This window comes from Grampus griseus (genome assembly GCF_964374135.1).
Source record: "Grampus griseus genome assembly, chromosome: 12".
In the NCBI taxonomy this organism is placed as follows: Eukaryota; Metazoa; Chordata; class Mammalia; order Artiodactyla; family Delphinidae; genus Grampus; species Grampus griseus.
In genome coordinates this window covers 24048485-24067545 of record NC_139006.1, presented here as the reverse complement: position 1 = coordinate 24067545, position 19061 = coordinate 24048485, and positions in this window count along the sequence as shown.

The following is a 19061-nucleotide window of genomic DNA, read 5'->3' as shown; positions in this document are numbered from 1 at the left end:
GGGACCTTCATACTAGGTCTCCTGCTTCCTGGGCTGCCTTCTACCTGCTGTGATGCTACAGTGAGGACCTCAGTACCCATGACACAGCGTTTGGGAGGAAACCCCCACCCCAGGCTTCTCCATGCTTTGAGGATTCGCCTTTGCTAACTACAAATGCAATCGAGGTTAACAAACCAGGCTGATCTTTCCCCTAGTGAATATCGTTAAAGAGTGTGGTAGATAATAACTTATCATCCACCGTGGGCCTGATGAGGACAGATTTCCGTGAGAGGTGGAGGAGGGCCAGCACTGGGGGGACCTCCACAGTTCCTTCCAGCCCTTAGAGGGGTTAGAGCCCTTCTAACTTCTTATCATGTTGGACTGAGATTGATTTCAAAACAGTAAAAATCAGATAGACTGGAGCATTCTAAATAACTGATTTTGACATTCATAAATGTCAAATGGGGGACAACTTTGGTTCGCCCATAAAGCTTTGCTTTCTTTCTCACCAAACTTCACTGTCTCCACCTCCTCACCACCCACCCACCACCCCCACCTCAGCCCAGTGTACTCTGGCTCTACCCCCACTCCTCCATCTAGATGGCCCTTGCTGTGGCCACCAATCCAAGGTCACTGCACAGTCCTCACTTTCCTGGCCCTCTTGGCTGCACTTGGCACAACTGCTCGCCCCTCCTTGACAGGCTCTCCTCTTAGCTTTCATGACCTTGCACTCTCCTGGCTCCCCTCTGCTGCTCCAGCCACTCCTCTTCTGTCTCCTGTGTGAGCTTGTCTTCTCAGCCTACCCGGAAATTCGGGGGTTCCTCAGAGCTCTGCCCAGGCCCTCTGCCTTATCCTGAGCGACCTTATCCACACCCACTCTTGAACGGAAGGGGACATCTACCATGTTGCCAGCACTGGGCCAGGTGCTTTGCAGAGATGGGCATATTTTTTCCCTCAAGATACCCCTGTAAGGTAGGTAGGATTTCCATTCCCATCTTACAGATGAGGAAACTGGCTTGAAGATGTTCCATGTCTTGAGTAAAATCACACAGCTGGTAATCAGCAGAGCCAGGATTCAAGCTCAGTTCTGTCAGACTCCTAGGCCTGATGGCCCCACGATGTCGTGAGGTGTGAGCTGACAAGGGGTCAAGGTGTGACTCCCCTTTGGGGATCATTCAGATTGTAAAAAGCACACACAAGCCTCCCTCTTGTAGCTTATACACTTATCAGCATCCATCTCCTTCACCCTTGGGAGAGAGCTGCCCACTCCCCAAAGTCTTGTAAATAAAGCCAGGATGACCACCTTGGATAGGTCACCTACTCCCAGGGGTCTAAGTCCTATCAAGCAATGTAGCTTTTGAACAATTTCCAAGAGGGCCTCTGAACCAAGGCAAGGGGGCTGATGATCAAGGTCAGACACACTGTGTGGCCCCCAGAGCTCCGAGCAGGTACCCAGAGCAGGGGCCAAGTCCGCTGCATCTTTACCTGGCGGGGTCTCACTCAGGGAACAGAGCAACACTCTCCCCCCAGCTATCCAAGGACATGTGTGTGATGTGATGGGGAAGAGGATCTGAACTCAGGTCTAAATCCTGCTCTGCCGGTTACCAGCTGAGTACCCTTGGGGAAGCCCCTTTTATTTTTGAATTTAATTTATTTTTTTATACAGCAGGTTCTTCTTTTTTTTTTTTAATTTTATTTATTTATTTATTTTTGGCTGTGTTGGGTCTTTTTTGTGGTGCGCAGGCTGCTCATTGTGATGGCTTCTCTTGTTGTGGAGCAGAGGCTCTAGGCACGCGGGCTCAGTAGTTGTGGCGCACAGGCCTAGTTGCTCCGCAGCATGTGGGATCTTCCCTGACCAGGTCTCGAACCCGTGTCCCCTGCATTGGCAGGTGGATTCTTAACCACTGTGCCATCAGGGAAGTCCTTAGCAGGTTCTTATTAGTCATCAATTTTATACACATCAGTGTATACATGTCAGTCCCCATCGCCCAATTCATCGCACCCCACCCCCAGGAAACCCCTTTTAAATGGGACTGACCATCCTGTTTCTTAGGGTTGGGGTTCGGCAAGAGCACATTCACACCCTGCCTGCACCAGCCATCACAACTGTAGAAATTTCCTTGCTGCACCCCACCCTGAGCCAGTGGTAATGACTGCTTCTCACGCAGGACTGGATTTCCAAAGCATTGCCAGAGCCCTCTGCCAGAGCCCCGTGAATAGGTGACCCAGAAAAGGCACGTCCTGCTTTTTTCCTTGGGTGTCCTGGGACACTCTGAGCTCCCTGCGAAGTCTGGGTGCCAAGGGACGTGTTACAAAGAAGCCCTGGTATTGTTCTGGAGAGATGGCGTTCACACTGTCAGCATGGTTACCGGCTTGAGACGGAGGGGCCACCCACCCACAGGTTCGTGTCACCCAGATAGAATTTTCTTTCCCCTCCCCCCCCAAATGCAGACCTCCTGCTGCCCGGGTGAGCCAGCTGATCCCAAGCCAGTGATGATAGCACCACCACCAGGAGCAGCAGCTCTTGCTGTTAATTGCTGGCTGTCTGACTGGCTTGGGGGTAAACACTTGACCCGCCTGTACCAGCTCCCCAAATCCTCACAACTCTGGGAAAGAGGCTGTTAACCCCATCATATGGAAAGGGAGACCTAGAACAGTCAGGTGCTTACTCAGTGGTCAAGGCGGTCACCCGCGGCCTCCCACTCATGGCCACTCTCTGCCAACTGCCTGGGCCCCAGTGTCCTTTCACTGATACCAACTTCCACCCCCTGTGTCTAAGATCAGCCTGAGTGCACAGATTTTAGGATCAGCCAGAGCCTCCCGCCACTCTTTGAAAGCCCGCTTTGGGAGCAGATCGGCTTCCATGGCAGCTTTTGGCATTAAGAAGTGTGAAAATGTCCTGGTAGCTGCAATCTGTGAGCTGGCAGAGCTCAGAGCCCCATTCTCAGCACCACCCCCCCACCACACACACACACAAGTTTGTTCAAAGGAGCTCAGCTCTGGGGGAGAAAGTGAAGCTGTTGCCTATGGAATCGCAGTTAAAATGAGGGTGAAAAAGGCTTTTGCTTCAGTTCGGCAGATGGTCAAGGAACTTGTGTTTCTTAGCCAGAATTTTCTAGATCCTTTGGCTTTAACCATCTGGATAATTGCCTCAAGCTTCTGTGTGGTTCTCACTAGGTCGCCCCAGGTGGGACGGGCTGTGGTGGTCCGGGGAAAGCTGGAGGTCAGAGCCTGGAGTGCGGTGACTTCCAGTCTCTGAGCCTTGGATTTCCTGTCTGTGAAATGGGAGACTACACTGGCTTGGATGGCAGAGTTCTGTCTTTTTTCCAGCTCTGAAGTTCTAGGGTATGTCACCACTGGAAGTTCAGCAAATGACATGGCAGCTCAAGAGGGTGAAGCAGGGATGCCTCACAGGCCCAGTGTCTGGACCACATCCATACAAGGAGTGGAGGAAAGTAGCAGGACCTACTCCACAGCAGGCCACAGGCAGCGGTGGCCAGCACACTCCCACTTGGTCAAGGAAATGTCGGTGTTATCGTTCCGACTTTACAGATGTGGAAGCTGAGGCCCAGGGAGGTTAAGTATCTTGCCCAACTGCAATGCAGAGAGCAGGGAGCAGGAACCCAGATCCAGACCCACTCCACCATCACCATTCTTTCCATGCCCACCCCGACCTTCTGAGCACCTGAAAACGTTCTTTCAGTCTTTGAGCTGCACACATCAACAGCTGTCATCAACTGCTGCTTAAATCATAACCTTGGAAGTGAGGGTGAGGTTTGCTGAGTTTCCACCAAGGTTCCCTGCCAGGCAACTATGCTACAAAACAGCTTTTCCTCCCCAGTATGTTAGTAGGAGGCAAGCAGATTTCTACAGCCTTCTGTCTTCTTCCAGACAACAGTGGTGGGCTGGCCCTGACTCAGGAGACAAAGGGATCTGGCAGCACCAAAGACAGAGGAGAAGGCTGACTCCAGGGGGCTGGTCTCTGCAGATAGCCCTGAGCTGCCGCTGGGGTCATAGGTAGGAAGGACACGCTTTTCCCCTTAAAAGATACAAGCTCCTCCACCTGGCCCTTCATGGCCTGGCCCTGGCCCACCTTTCCAAGCTCAACACCTACTTGTTGGACATCCTAGGACCACCGGGCTCACAGAGCCTGCCCACAAGTTTCTACCAACCTTCCCATTCTTCTACCTCTTCCTCTAAGTCTTTAATACCCAGCTGAAATCTTACCTCCTCTAAGGAGCTTTCCCAGGTCTCCACCAAGAAGCACTGTCTCCTTCTGCTCACTCCCACTGTGACTCTGGAATCCACCACCTTCATGGACTTCTTTTGGTAGGATTGGTGTTTCCTGGCCAGCTACTAGGCATCAAGCCCTGTGCTATGCAATTTCACCTAATCCACGATCTCATTTAATCCTCATGACAGTTGTGAGGTGGGGAATTCCTCTTGTACCCATTTAAGCAGATGGCGAAAAGGAAGCTCTCTTACCCAAGGTCTTGGAGCTAATAGGGGCAGAGTCACTCTTTGTCACTTATACCACCTGCTTCCCACTTCATAAGGAAGTTGGCATTTCCCTCGTAAAATGTAAACACTGGAGGACAGGGCCTGTGTTTCATTCATCATCTGAGGCCCTGGGGTGCCCCTCTTCATGAGTGCTGAATCGAATCTGATCACACCTTGTGCCTATTGCAGAAATGCCACCACAAGAGCCCTCTTTGTGAGTGGCCAAGGCCTTCCAGGAGGGAAACGCTTTAAATTGGCTGATAGCTAACTGACTGGCAGCCTCGTGGAAGATAAGACCGGGGAGAGAGCCAGGGGGAGGGAGGCAAGATTGCAGGGGCTAGGAGGGGCCTGAGAGGAGGAGGAGGAGGAAGTCTCCTGGATGAATTTGGCCACCTTGCAGTTACTTGGAGTATAAGATCTGGAGTTGCCAGACGCGGCCTCAAATCCCAGCTCTTCTGCAGTAGCTGGGATAGCCTGGGCAAGTCGCTGCACCTCTCTGAGCTTCAGTTTCCTCATCCGTAAAGTGGGCCTGTCGCTCACGTTGAACCTCCCACCCCCGGGGCTGATGCCAGGAGGAAAGAGGTTGTGGATGAGGGAGAGAGTGGGTGCTGCCTGCCAGAAGCCTGTGACAGTGCTGTTACTGCCTTTATTTAATTAATCAATTTATTCATTCATTCATTCATTCATTTTTGGCTGCGTTGGGTCTTCGTTGCTGCGCACGGGCTTTCTCTAGCTGCAGCGAGCGGGGGCTACTCTTCGTTGCGGTGTGCGGGCTTCTTATTGCAGTGGCTTGTCTTTGTTGTGGAGCACGAGCTCTAGGCGTGCAAGCTTCAGTAGTTGTGGCACGTGGGTTCAGTAGTTGTGGCTTGAGAGCGCAGGCTCAGTAGTTCTGGCACACGGGCTTAGTTGCTCTGCGGCATGTGGGATCTTCTGGGACCAGGGCTCAAACCCATGTGCCCTGCATTGGCAGGCGGATTCTTAACCACTGCGCCACCAGGGAAGTCCCCTGTTACCTCCTTTATATGGGACAGTTGGAGAATCAGCCCAAGCTGAAATGCCCTCCCTGTGAAACCACTGGGCCCTGAAGGCCTGGGGGCAGCATGGAACTCACAGAATCACAGACTCACACTAAGGATCTTGGAGACAGCTCAGGCTGGCTTGCTTTCTCTGAGAGACAGCACTGCATGATGGGCCATTAGTCAGCTCTGCCAGCAGATGGGCCTGGCTTCAAATGCAGCCCCCACTTGTATGTGGCCTGGTTCCTCATCTTCAATATGGAATTAAAAATAATTCCTCTGCCACAGCTCTTTGGGAGGATCAGAGACCCAGGCAATGAGAGCTGGTTTTAGTGTTAACTATGGGGAACTGAGGCTCAGAGAAGGAAGAAAATTCACTCACAGTCACACAGTAGATTAGCAGCAGAACAAGGTCTATGCCCAGGCTCCACCCCAAAGCCAAGGCCTGGGCTTGTCCTTGGACAGCTGCAGCCTTACCTCAAAGAAGGCCGAGATGGGGAGTGTTGAAGGCCGAGGAATTCACACTGAGATCTCTTGTGATATTCTGTGTCTCGCTGAGCTGAGGCCACTGCTTGGGTTGCCTATGGCCAGAGAATGTCAAAAAGCCCGCGTCAGAGCCTGGGATTGTGTGTCCAGCCTGGGGTCTGATCCACAATATTACCCAGGGCTTTGTGATGTCACCCCTCTGAGCCTCAGTTTCTCATCTCGCCAAATCAGAGTAAGCCTCCATGGCACGGTGAGGAATTCTGTGAAGGCACAGAGCTATTTTCATAACAGCTACCACTGAGCTCTTGTCCTGAATCAAGCCCTGTGCCATCACTCGCCATGGCTTCGTTTGGTCCTCATAACACCCCTGTACAGCGGAAACCCAGCTTGTAGATAAATGGCTGGGAAGGGGTAGAACCAGGGTCTGAGCTCCGATCCTGTTCCCTCTTCCTGAAACACTCATCCCTCCTCTTTCCAGACCTAACTCAGGCTCCTTCTTTGGGTTCAGCATAGTCGTAGCTTCCTCTGGAAGGATCCCTCGGCCACAAGCTGGGTCGGGCACCTGCTCTGGCGCACAGTGCTGGGTCTGCCCCTCTGCGTTGAGACTGTTTCTCCCTCTCCTCCACCAGACGGGGAATCCCATGATGCAGGGACCTTATCACGCTCATGACTGTATCCCCAGAGCCTAGAACTGTGCTTGGCATACAGCAGGTGCTCAATAAATATTTGCCGAATGACTAAAGGCATCGTGCCAGCATCGGGATGCCAGCCGGGCCCCGAGGGAGCAGGGGAGATGGAAGGAAAACTCCTGGACTCCTGCCACGCCTTACATTAGCGGCATCTTCTCTGAGTCCGACAGCCAGCCCCCTGGGACGCCATTTGAGCCAGCTGAATTCCAGGCACTGCTTCACTTTGGAAAGGCAGCCACAGCCCTCATCAAGCAGCCCGGTAATTGACGTCACAGCGGTGCCAGGAGCTGCCCCGTTAATATTTAATGCAGACTCCACTGCGGCAGAGCGGCAGGCTAGAAGGGCTGAGGGGCCTGCAGAGTCCCCAAAGGGTCGTGAGGAGGGCACAGATGGGAAAGGGCTTCCTAAACCGGAAAGCCCCCAGCAGATGAGCATTACACCAATGCGTTTTAGCCCCTGGCTTAACTCAGAAAGAGCCAGGGCAGCACGTGCCTGCCATGGGACAAGGAGACTGCTGACTGAGCCCTGGTGATAACTATGTGGGGGATTAGGGACTCCCGGGGACGTTTCCTGGAGACAGTGGAGGACAGAGCCCTGGCGCCGGCCAGACCTGGACTCCACCCCAGGTTTGCACTACGCAGCTGTGTGACCTGGGCAGCAGCTGCACCACTGAGCTCTCAGTTCTCTGATCTGTGCAATGGGCATAATGATACCCTCCCTGAGACGCTTTTGTGAGAATTAACATGAACGAATGATGTAAAGGACCCAGCTCATCACACAGTAGAACCTCAGCAGATTCTGGAGTGCCTTCTCCCAAACCAGGTGTGTGGGTGTTTCTTGCATTCATCGGCTGAAGTGATGTTGGAAGGGAAGAAGGAGCAAGGTTTGGACTTGTCACCATGGTGGGGCACCACCCCAGAGAGGCATCAGACAGAGGATGGACAGAGAGCCCAAGATGGCAGGAACAGAAGGGCCCTTTTGGACCATCTCTTCTGATTGAACCCCTCATTTGACAGAGGAGGATGCTGAGGGCCCCAGAGGGAGCAGACCAGCCCAGAGGCTCATGCTGCAGAGCCGGGGTCTGACCTGGTCTGCAGTCACCGGCCTGAGACTGCATCCACTGAGGGATTTACCCAAGGCCACCCTCTCAGTGGAGGAGGCAGGTGACATGATAAGATGCTCTGTTCCCTGGCCTCTGCTTCTCTGGCCTGGACAAGGCAGGAGCCTCATCCTCCCCACCCGCTTCCTGGTCTCCCTCCAGCGTGTTTCCCCACAAATCCCGGGAGCTTCACAAAATGTAAATCCGACCACGTCATTCCCTGCTTAAAACGCTTCTGTGGGCCCAAACTCAGGGTTGCCAGAGAAAATACAGGAGGCCCCATTAAAACTGAATTTCAGATAAACAATGGTTTTTTAGTATAAGAATGTTCCAAATACTGCATGCACATAATTATACTTAAAAATTATTTGTTGTGGACTTCCCTGGTGGTGCAGTGGTTGAGAATCTGCCTGCAAATGCAGGGGACACGGGTTCGAGCCCTGGTCTTGGAAGATCCCACATGCCGCAGAGCAACTAGGCCCATAAGCCACAACTACTGAGCCTGCGCGTCTGGAGCCTGTGCTCTGCAACAAGAGAGGCCGCGACAGTGAGAGGCCCGCGCACTGCGATGAAGAGTGGCTCCCGCTTGCTGCAACTAGAGAAAGCCCTCGCACAGAAACGAAGACCCAAACGAAGCCAAAAATAAATAAATAAAATACTGAATACATAACTACTTTAAAAAAAAATACTTGTTGTTTATCTGAAATTCAGAGTTAACAGGACAACCTGTATTTTTATTTGCTAAACCTGGCAACCCTACGCAAACTGCATTCAGGAAAATGTTGGAGTGTTTAACTGGCCTCCGAGGCCCATTTGGGCCCCAAGCTCATCCTTTCCCTCTCTTCCACATGAACGCTCTGCTTCAGAAATGGCTCTTTGCCTTTATTTGAGAGTCCCGGGCTCTCCCTCTCCTCTGGCCTTTGCAGATGCTTCCTTCCGCTGGAACCATCTCAGTGCCTCCACGCCTCCTGCTGCCCCACCATGCTTGACCTGACATCCTTCAGGCCTCCGAAGGGTTGCTGCTTCCTCCTGGAAGCCTTCCTGGCTCTCCAGGCCTGGGCAGTACCTCTTCTGGGTTGCCACCGTGCCTTGGGCAGGTCCTCCGTCTGTTCTGGTCCCTTGATGGAGAGTAGGGATTCAGCAGACATTTGTTGCATTTGCTAAATTCCACAGCCCCTCGCACTTCCCCTAGCAAAAGTTTCCCCTCTTTCATCCAAGTCCTATGTGCTCAGATGTCACCTCTCCTCAGAGAGGCCTTTCCTGACCATCCTGGCTGAAACAGGACACACACACCTGCTGTCCCGCCCCACCCTGCCCCGGCCCCACCAGTCACTCCCTGTCCCGTTACCCTGTCTCATCCTGTCCACGGCTTTTACTGCTCTCGGGAATCACGATTTATTCACTTCTGGACCCACCGTCCCTCTCCTCCACTGGGCAGCAGCTTCCACAAGGGCAGGGGCCATAATGGCTCGTTCCTTGCCGTCTCCCTAGCATCTGTGGGGTGTCTAGCCCAGGCAAGATGCTGCAGACCATGGCTCGTGGTGAACTCGTGGGCCTGCCCCTTGCTGGTGTGGGCCTTAGGGGAGCAGAGTGGCGGGCATGAGCTCCCACCTTCCGTGTCCTCCAAAATCAGTACCCTTGGGAGGGCAGGAGGGCAGGCCAGGTGGCTGGCCTCTGTTTCAGGGGCAAGAGCTTCTGGGAGCACAAGCTGAGCAGGAAGGAAAGAAATCTGCCAAAACATTCATTTTCGGCGGGGGCTCAAATTCAGAGCAAGGAAGTCATTGGGTTTTCTCTCCTCTGTGTTGATTGCCAAGTGCCAGCTGCCCAGCCACGTCCTCCTGAAGGGTCGCAAACCTGGGACACTAGGCAATGGGAGACAGTGTTGGGGGTACCGAGTCACTCCTTGGCAGCCAAGGATTTCTAAATCCCTAACACAAAGCAGATCCTCTGAGCTTGTCTTTTCCAGCAACAAAAAATAGGTCCAGCCACTGCCTCCACTGAGGGAAAAATGCACACCCAAGAGCAAAAGACTCTGCTCTGCAATGCCTCTTAGAGCTACTGTTCTGCATCAGAGAGCCCATCACACTGTTCAAGCCAGCCTGCTTTCGAGTCAGGGGGCCTCCTGTCTGAATTGTGGCCGCACTGTTGACTGTGTGACCTTGGCACGCAGCCTGACCTTCCTCAGCACCAACCTCTGCATCTGTAAACAGTGGACAGTGACGACCCAAGGCTGCAATGAAGAGTCAGGCAGGCCCTCAGCACAGCTTCAAGCACAGAGCAATGTTGAACTGATTGTAGTTAACTTACTAGTGTTTCTTCTCCTGTCCATGTAGGGGAATGGACAGCGAGGTTTGCAATGAAACAAGGACCCTTCCTGGGGACTAGAGCCAAATTTAGGAGTTGCCTGGCAGGGACTGGGGTTATGATGTGAAACCCTTGGTCCATGTTGGAGACATTGGAATGCTTGATTCTATTCAGCCACTGTTCTCTAAACAGATGAGAGGACCCCTCAGAGCATCCCTCCAACCCTCCTGGAGGCCCCCTGGTATGGATAAGTCAATGGTTTGTGGGTAGAACCCTGACAAGGATTCAGGAGGCCTGGGTTGGAGTCCCAGCTCTGGCACAAATATGCTGTGTGACATGCAACAAATCACTTGCCCTCTCTGGGCTCTGGTGTCCTCATCTATAAAATGGGTCATTCCTCCCTTACTTACCAAACTCACAGAATTGTTGGGAGAATCAGATAGGAGAGTGTTTTAGAAAGCATTAGCTGTTTGATGAATTAAAGGAAGATTGTTACTAAAACTGAAAGGACTACAGGAAATGTCTGTACCTTCAGCTCTGTGCCTTTGCTATGAACCTAAAAGTGCTCTAAAAAACAAAGTCCATTTAAAAAAAAAAGGAACCCTAGATTTTCCACCAAAGACCCTCTAAAGCCTTTAAGTCAGGCAATATAATGCGGGTTCAGGTTCTAGCTTGTAACTTGCGTGACTTTGGGCAAATCAGTTAACCGCTGGCACTGCCAGAGGTTTGGTTTTCCTTCTGCAGAGACAGTAGCCCTGGAGCAAGAGAAGGATTGGGAAGATGCTGCAAGATACAGGATAGATGAGATGAGGCAGAGAAGCCCAGCAGCCTCCCAACACCCTGGACAACCAGGGAGGAGGGTTCCCCACCTGAATTTGAGCTGAGGTGGGGGCTACCTGTTCCAGTTTGCATCCCCTGCAAGCAGCCCTCTGGATCTCAGCTCCACCCCAGGTAGATAGTGACTCAAGTTGTTCTGCAGAGACTGGTCCCTCTGCCCCTGTTGCTATGGCGCTGCAGCACAGCCTGGCCAATCAGGAAGGAGATGTGTATCTGAGCCTCTGTTGCTAAAGCCGGAGCAGGACGCCCAGCCAATGGGAAGGGCAGCAGAGTGGAGCCACCGTGGAAACCTCAGCCGCGAGATTCCAACTGGGTTTTTGTCTCCATGCCTTATTTGCTGGGTTTTCTACATTCCTTTTTTGCAAAGAGCATCTTGCAGCCCTTGGAGGACACCCAGGGGTCACAGCAGGGGTGCATGACCAGAGGCATCTTCAATAAGTCAGAAAGGACCCCAGCTCAGCAGGACACAGCTTCAGATGTCCCTTCATCACTCTTCTCCCAGATGCTCAGCATCACCTGTGTCTATGATCTTAGCCCATCCCCACAGCTCTACCTAGCCCCCATCTGTCCTAAGACATGGAGGTAGGCTGCAGAAAAATCCCCACCCCCAAAGTAAGCAGAGGACCATGGGGCTCACCCCAAAGGGTGCTCTTCTTCCCTGTAGCTTTGTGGCTCTACACAAACTGTTCCTTCTCTTCTGCTACGTGCAGGGTCGGGCAGGAAGAGAGAGAGAGAGAGGAGGATCAGACACAGGTGCTGCACCTCTGTAAAATCAGAGGATGGGGCAAGCGGGCTCTGTGAGTCCTTTCAGAGCTCACATTCTAGACTCAATGCTATTTTAACCTTCAGGCTCTGGATAAAGGGGATCTACAAGGAGTAACTTTCCAAGGGGGAGCCCTGTAAATAATGCCAGTGGACACGAATAAGACTCAGATTGCGTTATGCCCTTAAAATGCCTGACCAGCAGGGCTGTCAGTTGTAGAGCTGAAGCCCACAGGGGTGAAGCTGCCCCCTCAAGGTCACACAGCTACCTGGATGCAGAGCCAAGACTGGAAGGCTAGCTCCCCGGCCCAGCTCTTCAGCCTGCAACGTGCAGCCTCCTTAAACCAGCCTTCTCACCCCTGAGCAGGCGTTCAGGGAGCGGTGCACACCCACACTCCTGACACCGTTATTTTGCAAACACAGACTTAACAACAGCAAGGGAAAGTGTGTCCCACCCCTTCCCTGCGCTCTCCTGGCTTTCACTCTGTTGCCTGGCAACAGTTCCATCCAGAAACCTGGGTATCATCCTAGGCAACTCCCTCACCCTCATTCTTCCCACCACACACATCTCCCCATCATGTCCATTTATCTCTTAAATGGCCTCACGCACTCCTCCCCTCCCCAACCCCTTCCCAGTCCGAGGTTCCATCATGGATTTCCTGGACAACTACATTGGCTTCTCACAGGTCTCCTGTTTTACACCTGCCCGTCCCATCCCCCCACTTCCATTTTCTATAACCATAGCCAGATGGTCTTTAAAAAATACAAATCTGATCATGTCACCTGATGCTTGCTTAGAATCTCTAAGGATAAAAATCGAAATCCTGAACATGCCCAGGAGGTCCTGCATCATCGGGCTGACGCCCCCCAACTTCATCTTGCCATGGCATGTGCTCTGCCCTCTCTGCCTGAAACATTCCCCACCCCCAATACACTTCCAATTCTTCTAGTTACTCCAGCTTGCCCATGAGTTCTCAGTTCAGTGGTCACTTCCTTGGGGAGACTTTCCTGACCTCCCTGTATAGGTTGAATTGCTCTGTTTTGGACTCTCCTGGCACCATGAACCCCTTTGACCTGTAGCACTTACCACAGTTGCAGTTTTACACTTATTCATGTCATTATTTGATTCATATCTGTAAGCCCTGCCCCCCTTGATGTAAGCTTCGAGTGGCTTTGTCTTGTTCTCTGCCTGAAACATATGGATGGATGGATAGATGGGTGGATGGATGGATGTGTATGTATGTATGTGCGTGCTATTGGATGATGGACAGGTGTATGGCTATATGGAAGGATGCTCTTATTTTCCCCAGGTCACTTAGAATCTAATCATATCTCCCTCTATTCTGTGGCAGCCAGTCCTGCGCATACAACATGCACCAAGCATCTCTCATGAGCCAGGAATGTGCCCACAGAGCCATGGGAGCCCAAGGAAAGAGATTGCCATGCCCTTGAAATTTAGGTAATAATAATAGCTACTGAACTTCCCTGGAGGTGCAGTGGTTAAGAATCCGCCTGCCAATGCAGGGGACACGGGTTCAAGCCCTGGTCCGGGAAGGTCCCACATACCACGGAGGAACTAAGCCCGTTGAGCCACAACTACTGAAGGCCACGTGCCTAGAGCCCGTGCTCCGCAGCAAGAGAAGCCACCACAGTGAGAAGCCCGTGCACCACAACGAAGAGTAGCCCCTGCTCGCCGCAACTAGAGAAAGCCCGCACGCAGCAGCGAAGACCCAACGCAGCCAAAATTAAAAATAAATAAATTTATATTTTAAAAAAATAGCTACTTACTAGACCCATACTTAATAGATCACTATATGCTCTCCTCCCTGGAAGCTCCCCACTCCTTCCTCTCTACTTATCCAGACCCAGGCAGCGTCTCAAGGTTCAGTTTAAGTGTTACCTACTTCCCTGATCGCCCATACTCAGAAACGCCCCAGCACAGCCGTCGGGGCCACTCTTGCCGGTCCTTTCTCATAAGTCGCTTCACATTATCCTTTCTCTGTGATTCTGCTGCTCTCTACCAGACTCTAAGTAAGCTCCCTGGGGGCAGGATTCACAGCTCCTAAAGGCCTCACGCCCTTTTTTAATCCTCACAGGACCCTGAGGGTGGTAATACTTACCTCCATTTTAAATAAGAGGAAACAGAATTGCCCAAGGTCACACGGATAGTAAGTGGTGAAACCGGTGCTGAAAGCAGGTTGAATCTAAGACCAAGACCCTTAATTGGTACCCCCCAGGCCCGAATATTTTCTCCACCAGGCCCCAATGGAGCTGCCCCACCTGTGCCTGAACACTGCCGGGTGGGGCAGCCTTATCTGTTGTTGAATACTTGCCTGTCAGAAACTATTCTAAGCCTTGAACGTGCCCACCTGAAACTGCTCCCCAGAGACCCCAGGGGTGCAGGCAGAACAAGCGTGTCCCCTCTTCCACATGGCAGCCCTTTGGTAGTTTACAGCCAGCTCTCATGTCTCTCCTGCATCTTATCTTCTCCAGGGAGGGGCTGCAGAGTGGAGAGACAGTTAAACTGGAACCAGCAAACCTGGGTTCTCATCTCTGCTCAGCTGCTGTCCACGGACCAGGAAATTTCAAAAGAAATTAAGTAGGTGATTTGACAAGCCAGGACATTAAGAAGGAAGAAAGAGAGAGAGAGAGAAAGAAAGGAAGGGAGGGAGGGAGGGAGGGAGGGAGGGAGGAAGGGAGGGAGGAAGGAAGGAAGGAAGGAAGGAAGGAAGGAAGGAAGGAAGGAAGGAAGGAAGGGAGGGAGGGAGGGAGGGAGGGAGGGAGGAAAAGAAAGAAAAGAAAGAAAGAAAAAAAAGAAAAGCAGGGAGGGAGGAAGGGAGGAAGGAAAACCTATCACTGGGACTTCCCTGGTGGTCCAGTGGTTAGGACTCCATGCTTCCGCTGCAGGGGGCACAGATTCGATCCCTGGTCTGGGAACTAAGATCCCATATGCCGTGCAGGAAAAAAAAAAAGAGAGAGAGAGAGAATCTTATCACTACCTCCATCAACCTTATTTCATAAACGAAAGGGCATCCTGACACACAAAAAAGGAGGACAATCTGAGAATTAATTTAGCCTTATGAGAACACCCTATAGTGTCCCTATTTTTCTCATTTTGCCATGTCCCGACTCAGACTCGAGGCAGGGGGATTGGCCCAGGACTGAAGCCTGCGGGGACCTCTGTTCCAAGCAATCAAAGGAAATACCGTCAGCCAGAAAAACCAGAGCAGAGCACTCGGCCTTCAGGACCCCAGAGTTACCCTGTTTTGAGAGGGAAGGAAGAGCTGGATGTCTGGCCATGAGCCAGCAGAGCTCAGGAAGCCAGACAGACTTCCCCATCGCGTCGCTGCTTCACATCCAGTTTCTATCTTGGCTTCACCGAGCAAAGGCTCTCCCAACTTCTGTAACTCTGTGGGCACTGTGTGAAAGAAGGCAGCACGCAAGCAGCGGCTGCCCCAGGCCACGTTGCAAGCAAGTGGACCCTACTGGAAGTCAGGAGGGCTGTTCCAGCTCTGTGGCCAGAGGCCGGTGAGAAAGGCTGGTTGGTTCTGCAAAGGCAGCAGATTTTCTCTTGGGGCGTTGTGTGCCCAGCCCAAAGGCTTTCTCCCCACTCCTTCACTTAATATTTACTGAACACTTACCATGTGCAAACACCGTGAGTACAAAGGTGGGCAAAGGGTGACTGGGTCTTTGCTCTCGTGGAGCTTAGGGTCTCGTAGGAAAGGCACAGATCGATCCAGGGAAGGAATGAGTGCCCGCTCACAGCTATGAAAAGGGCTGCAGCGCAGGTTCACAGTGCCTGGGGGCGTGCAGGGAGGCTGAGAGGCAATGGCCACACTGAGGAGGCATCAACCAGGGGCAAGAGGAGGGAAAGGTCATGCCAGGCAGAGTGCCTGGCATGGGACGAGCATAAATCACGCGAAGAACTGACATGAGGCCCATGTGACTGCAGGGAATGGAGCAAGGGGGAAAGTCATGCAAGGTGAGGCTGGAGAGGGAGGTGGGGCTGCCAGGCTGCTTCCAGGGGCTTGGTCTCTTCCCAAGTGGATTAGGAAGCCACTGAAGGGTGCTGAGCAGGCAAAGTGGCCCGGTAAGTGTTATTACTTGAAGGCAGAGAGGAAACACCAGTCAAACTGGTGATGACAGTGGTGATCATGGCAGTAGAGCTAATGGTACTGAAAGCTGGGTCCCATGCACTGCAATTAAGCCTCTTTCTGCATTAATGTAATTCTCACATTCGCCCTACGAGGCGGGCACTGTTACTATCCCCACTTTACAGCCGACAAAACCGAGGCACAGAGAGAATAAGTAATTTGCCCAAGGTCACGTAGTTTGTAGGTGGTAGAGCGGGCAGGTAAATGAGCAACCTCTGAGCACTTAAAGAAATTACTGTCTTCAAGAAGTCAAAGTACAGGGAACTGCTGTCCTACAAGAGAGTCCGGGGACAGCAACCCGGGATGAACCTGATTTGTAGCTTAGGCCCTTGTGGTTGGTTCTGTGAACAATCACTCACTGAGCGCCTACTGCATGCCAGGCACACTGTAGTAAGTACTGAGGACGTGAAGGGGATGAAAAACAGTCCTGGAACCTGCATTCCAGTGAGGAAAGAAGACAGTGCACAAGTGTGCCAGTGATGCAGGTGGTTTTGGGTGATGACAAGGGCTGTGTGGGGGAGATAACAAGGCAGTGTGATGGGCAGTGGCGGGCAGAGGGGTGGTGCTTCTCTAGACATGGGAGTCAGGCAGGGCGACAAGCAACACCAACAATGAGGAAGCAACAGAGCCATGATCTTGGGAGGAGGATTCCAAGAAGAGGGGAGAGTCATGCAAAGCCCCCGAGGCGGGGGCAACCTTGGGACTTCCACGGAACAGAAAGAGGAGACACTGCATGGTTCAGAATGAACAAGAAGAGGTGAAAACGGAGATGGAGGCTTCCAGAAGCCCAGGCCCCATAGGGCAAGGAGTTGGGGTTTCATCCCAAATTGTTGGGAAGTCACTGGAGAGTTTTCAAGCAGGGGAGGGATGCAACCTGTTATGTGTTTGAAAGACAGTATGTTGGTTGCTGTGAGGAGAATAAATTCTTCAAGGCAAAGGAGGATGCAGGAGGACCAGTTTGGTGGCTGCTGCATCAGATAAAGGTGGAGATGGGAAGAAGGGTCAGATTACAATATATTTTTGCTGATGGATTAGATCTGGGGGTTGAGAGAAGGAAATACAGAATAACTCCAAGGCTTTCAGCCTGAAAAACTGGGTAGATGATGGTACAGTGACTAAAACTGGGAAGACTGTAGGTAGAGCAGGTTTGGCTGGGAGCTGGGAGGACGCAGCTAAATCAAGAGCTGTGTCTGTTTTTTTTTTGCTGTTGTTCTTGCTTTTTTTTTTTTGGCCCTGTGGCACGGCTTGTGGGATCTTAGTTCCCTGATCAGGAATTGAACCCCGGGCCCTCGGCAGTGAAAGCATGGAGTCCTAACCACTAGACTGCCAGGGAATTCCCAAGAGCTGTGTTTTAGACACAACCAGTTTTTTATGCTCTCAGGTCTCTAGAGACCAGCCAAGAAGGCAGCTGGACAAATGGGTTGGAGTTCAGAGTTCAAGGCTAGAGGTCTACATGGAGACCCACAGGCATGTAGATGGTAATTAGAATTACAGGACCAGGTTGCCCAGGGAATGAGATGCAGAAAGGAGGTCCAGGGGCTCCGGGCTGGGATCCTCCAACGTGCGGAGACTGGACAGGGGCCCAGAGGCCAGCAAGGGAGGTCACGAAGGAGGCACAAGGAAAGCCCACCGGCTCTGCACCAACCAACCCTGTAACCTCAGGCAAGCTGCTCTCCCCCTCCAGACCTCAGCTTCCTCTCTGTAAACCAGAAGGGTGGCCCCACCCATCACTGAGGTGCCTCTAGCTTGTGTGACATTCCCGCAGCCCCTTGCCGGATGAAGAAACCAAAGCTCAGCCTTGCCCACCTCGTTTCCAGGTCTCCTACAATACCCTCACACCAGATGAAATACAAAAATACAGCAAAACCCAGCCCAAAGGGCCACTACCAAGGGGCAGGGGGCAGGGCAAGGTCACGGCGACCTGGAGTAGAATCCAGACTCTGCCACTTGTCAGCTGGGTGACCCCAATCCTCAGTTCCTTATCTGTAAAAGTGGCCAGTAATACCCAGCATGAGGGGTTGTTGCTAGAACAAAGCCAGGTAGCAAGCAGAGCACCTGCATGGCTCCAGGCACGTGTGCCCCGGGTCAGGTCCTTTCCCCTCTAGGGAGATTCCTTCCCTGAATGAGAAGAGAGGGATTCCTGGGTGGCTCTACTGTTGCAGAATAATGCAGTCCTGCTGCCAGTCAACCCCGGGGCTGCCAGCTCTGCGTCACCCCCGCCCCTCGCCTGCAGGCACGTGGCTGCCATCACAGAGACTAGCTGATCAGTCATCTGCCGGAACCTGGGGCGCCACGGGGGCTGGGAGGTGGGAGAGGACATCGGCTCCTAGGCTGGCCATGGCTGTGGACCAGAGCCTCTTCCCAGGCTGCATTAGCGTGGCTGGCAAAGGGCAGTGAAATGACAGCAGGGAAATGCTTTATCAGAGAGCTAGTTGGAACTCGGGCCAATGTGTTCAGCCCTGATGACGGCTCCTGGCTCCGTGTCTCTTAGAAGCAGCCCTGGACGGGGGGTGGGGGTGGGGAGGCAGGAACTGCAGGCACAGCCATTGGAGGGGGAGTCGGGCTGGAGCCTGGATTCCTGGCCTGCCTCGGTCACAATTAGACTAATGGCTGCACTTACAGGGCACCTCCACCGTGCCAGACGCCGCGCCAGTGCTTTCCATAAAGGCTCATCAACACCCCTGCAAGGACTGCAAACATGTTCCTACTGAAAAGATGAGGAAACTGAGGCAGAGGGAGGAGGAGAAAGGCTTGCCCAAGGTCCCCCAGCCTTCAACACTCCTCTTGAGGATGCATCCAACAGGCGGAAACCCTTACATAGCTTGCAAGATCTTGCGTGATCCGGTCTCTGCAGTGACACCAGTCCCCCTGTCCCTCTCCCTCCTGCCCCCCAAGCTTCTTTCCATCACAGGGTCTCAGCCTCTTCCAGCCAGCTCTTCCCCCTCTCTGTCGTCTCTGCCGTTTGCAAGCCCTGCCATCCAACAGGCCTCCACAGAAATGCCCCAGAGCCTCCCCTGAGCCCCATATGTGGTCGGGGGCCCGTCAGACCTCCCACAGTGGCCTCTCCGTGGTCTTTGGAGCACTTTTCACAACTATTCTTGTTCCACAGCCATAACCATAGTTATTTGTGTGGTTTTTGTTCATGCCCTTCTCCCTCCTGTATCCACACAATGCCTGGCACACAGATGGTTCTTAATATATTGGTTGATGGGAGAGTGGAGGTTGAGTGTGTGAA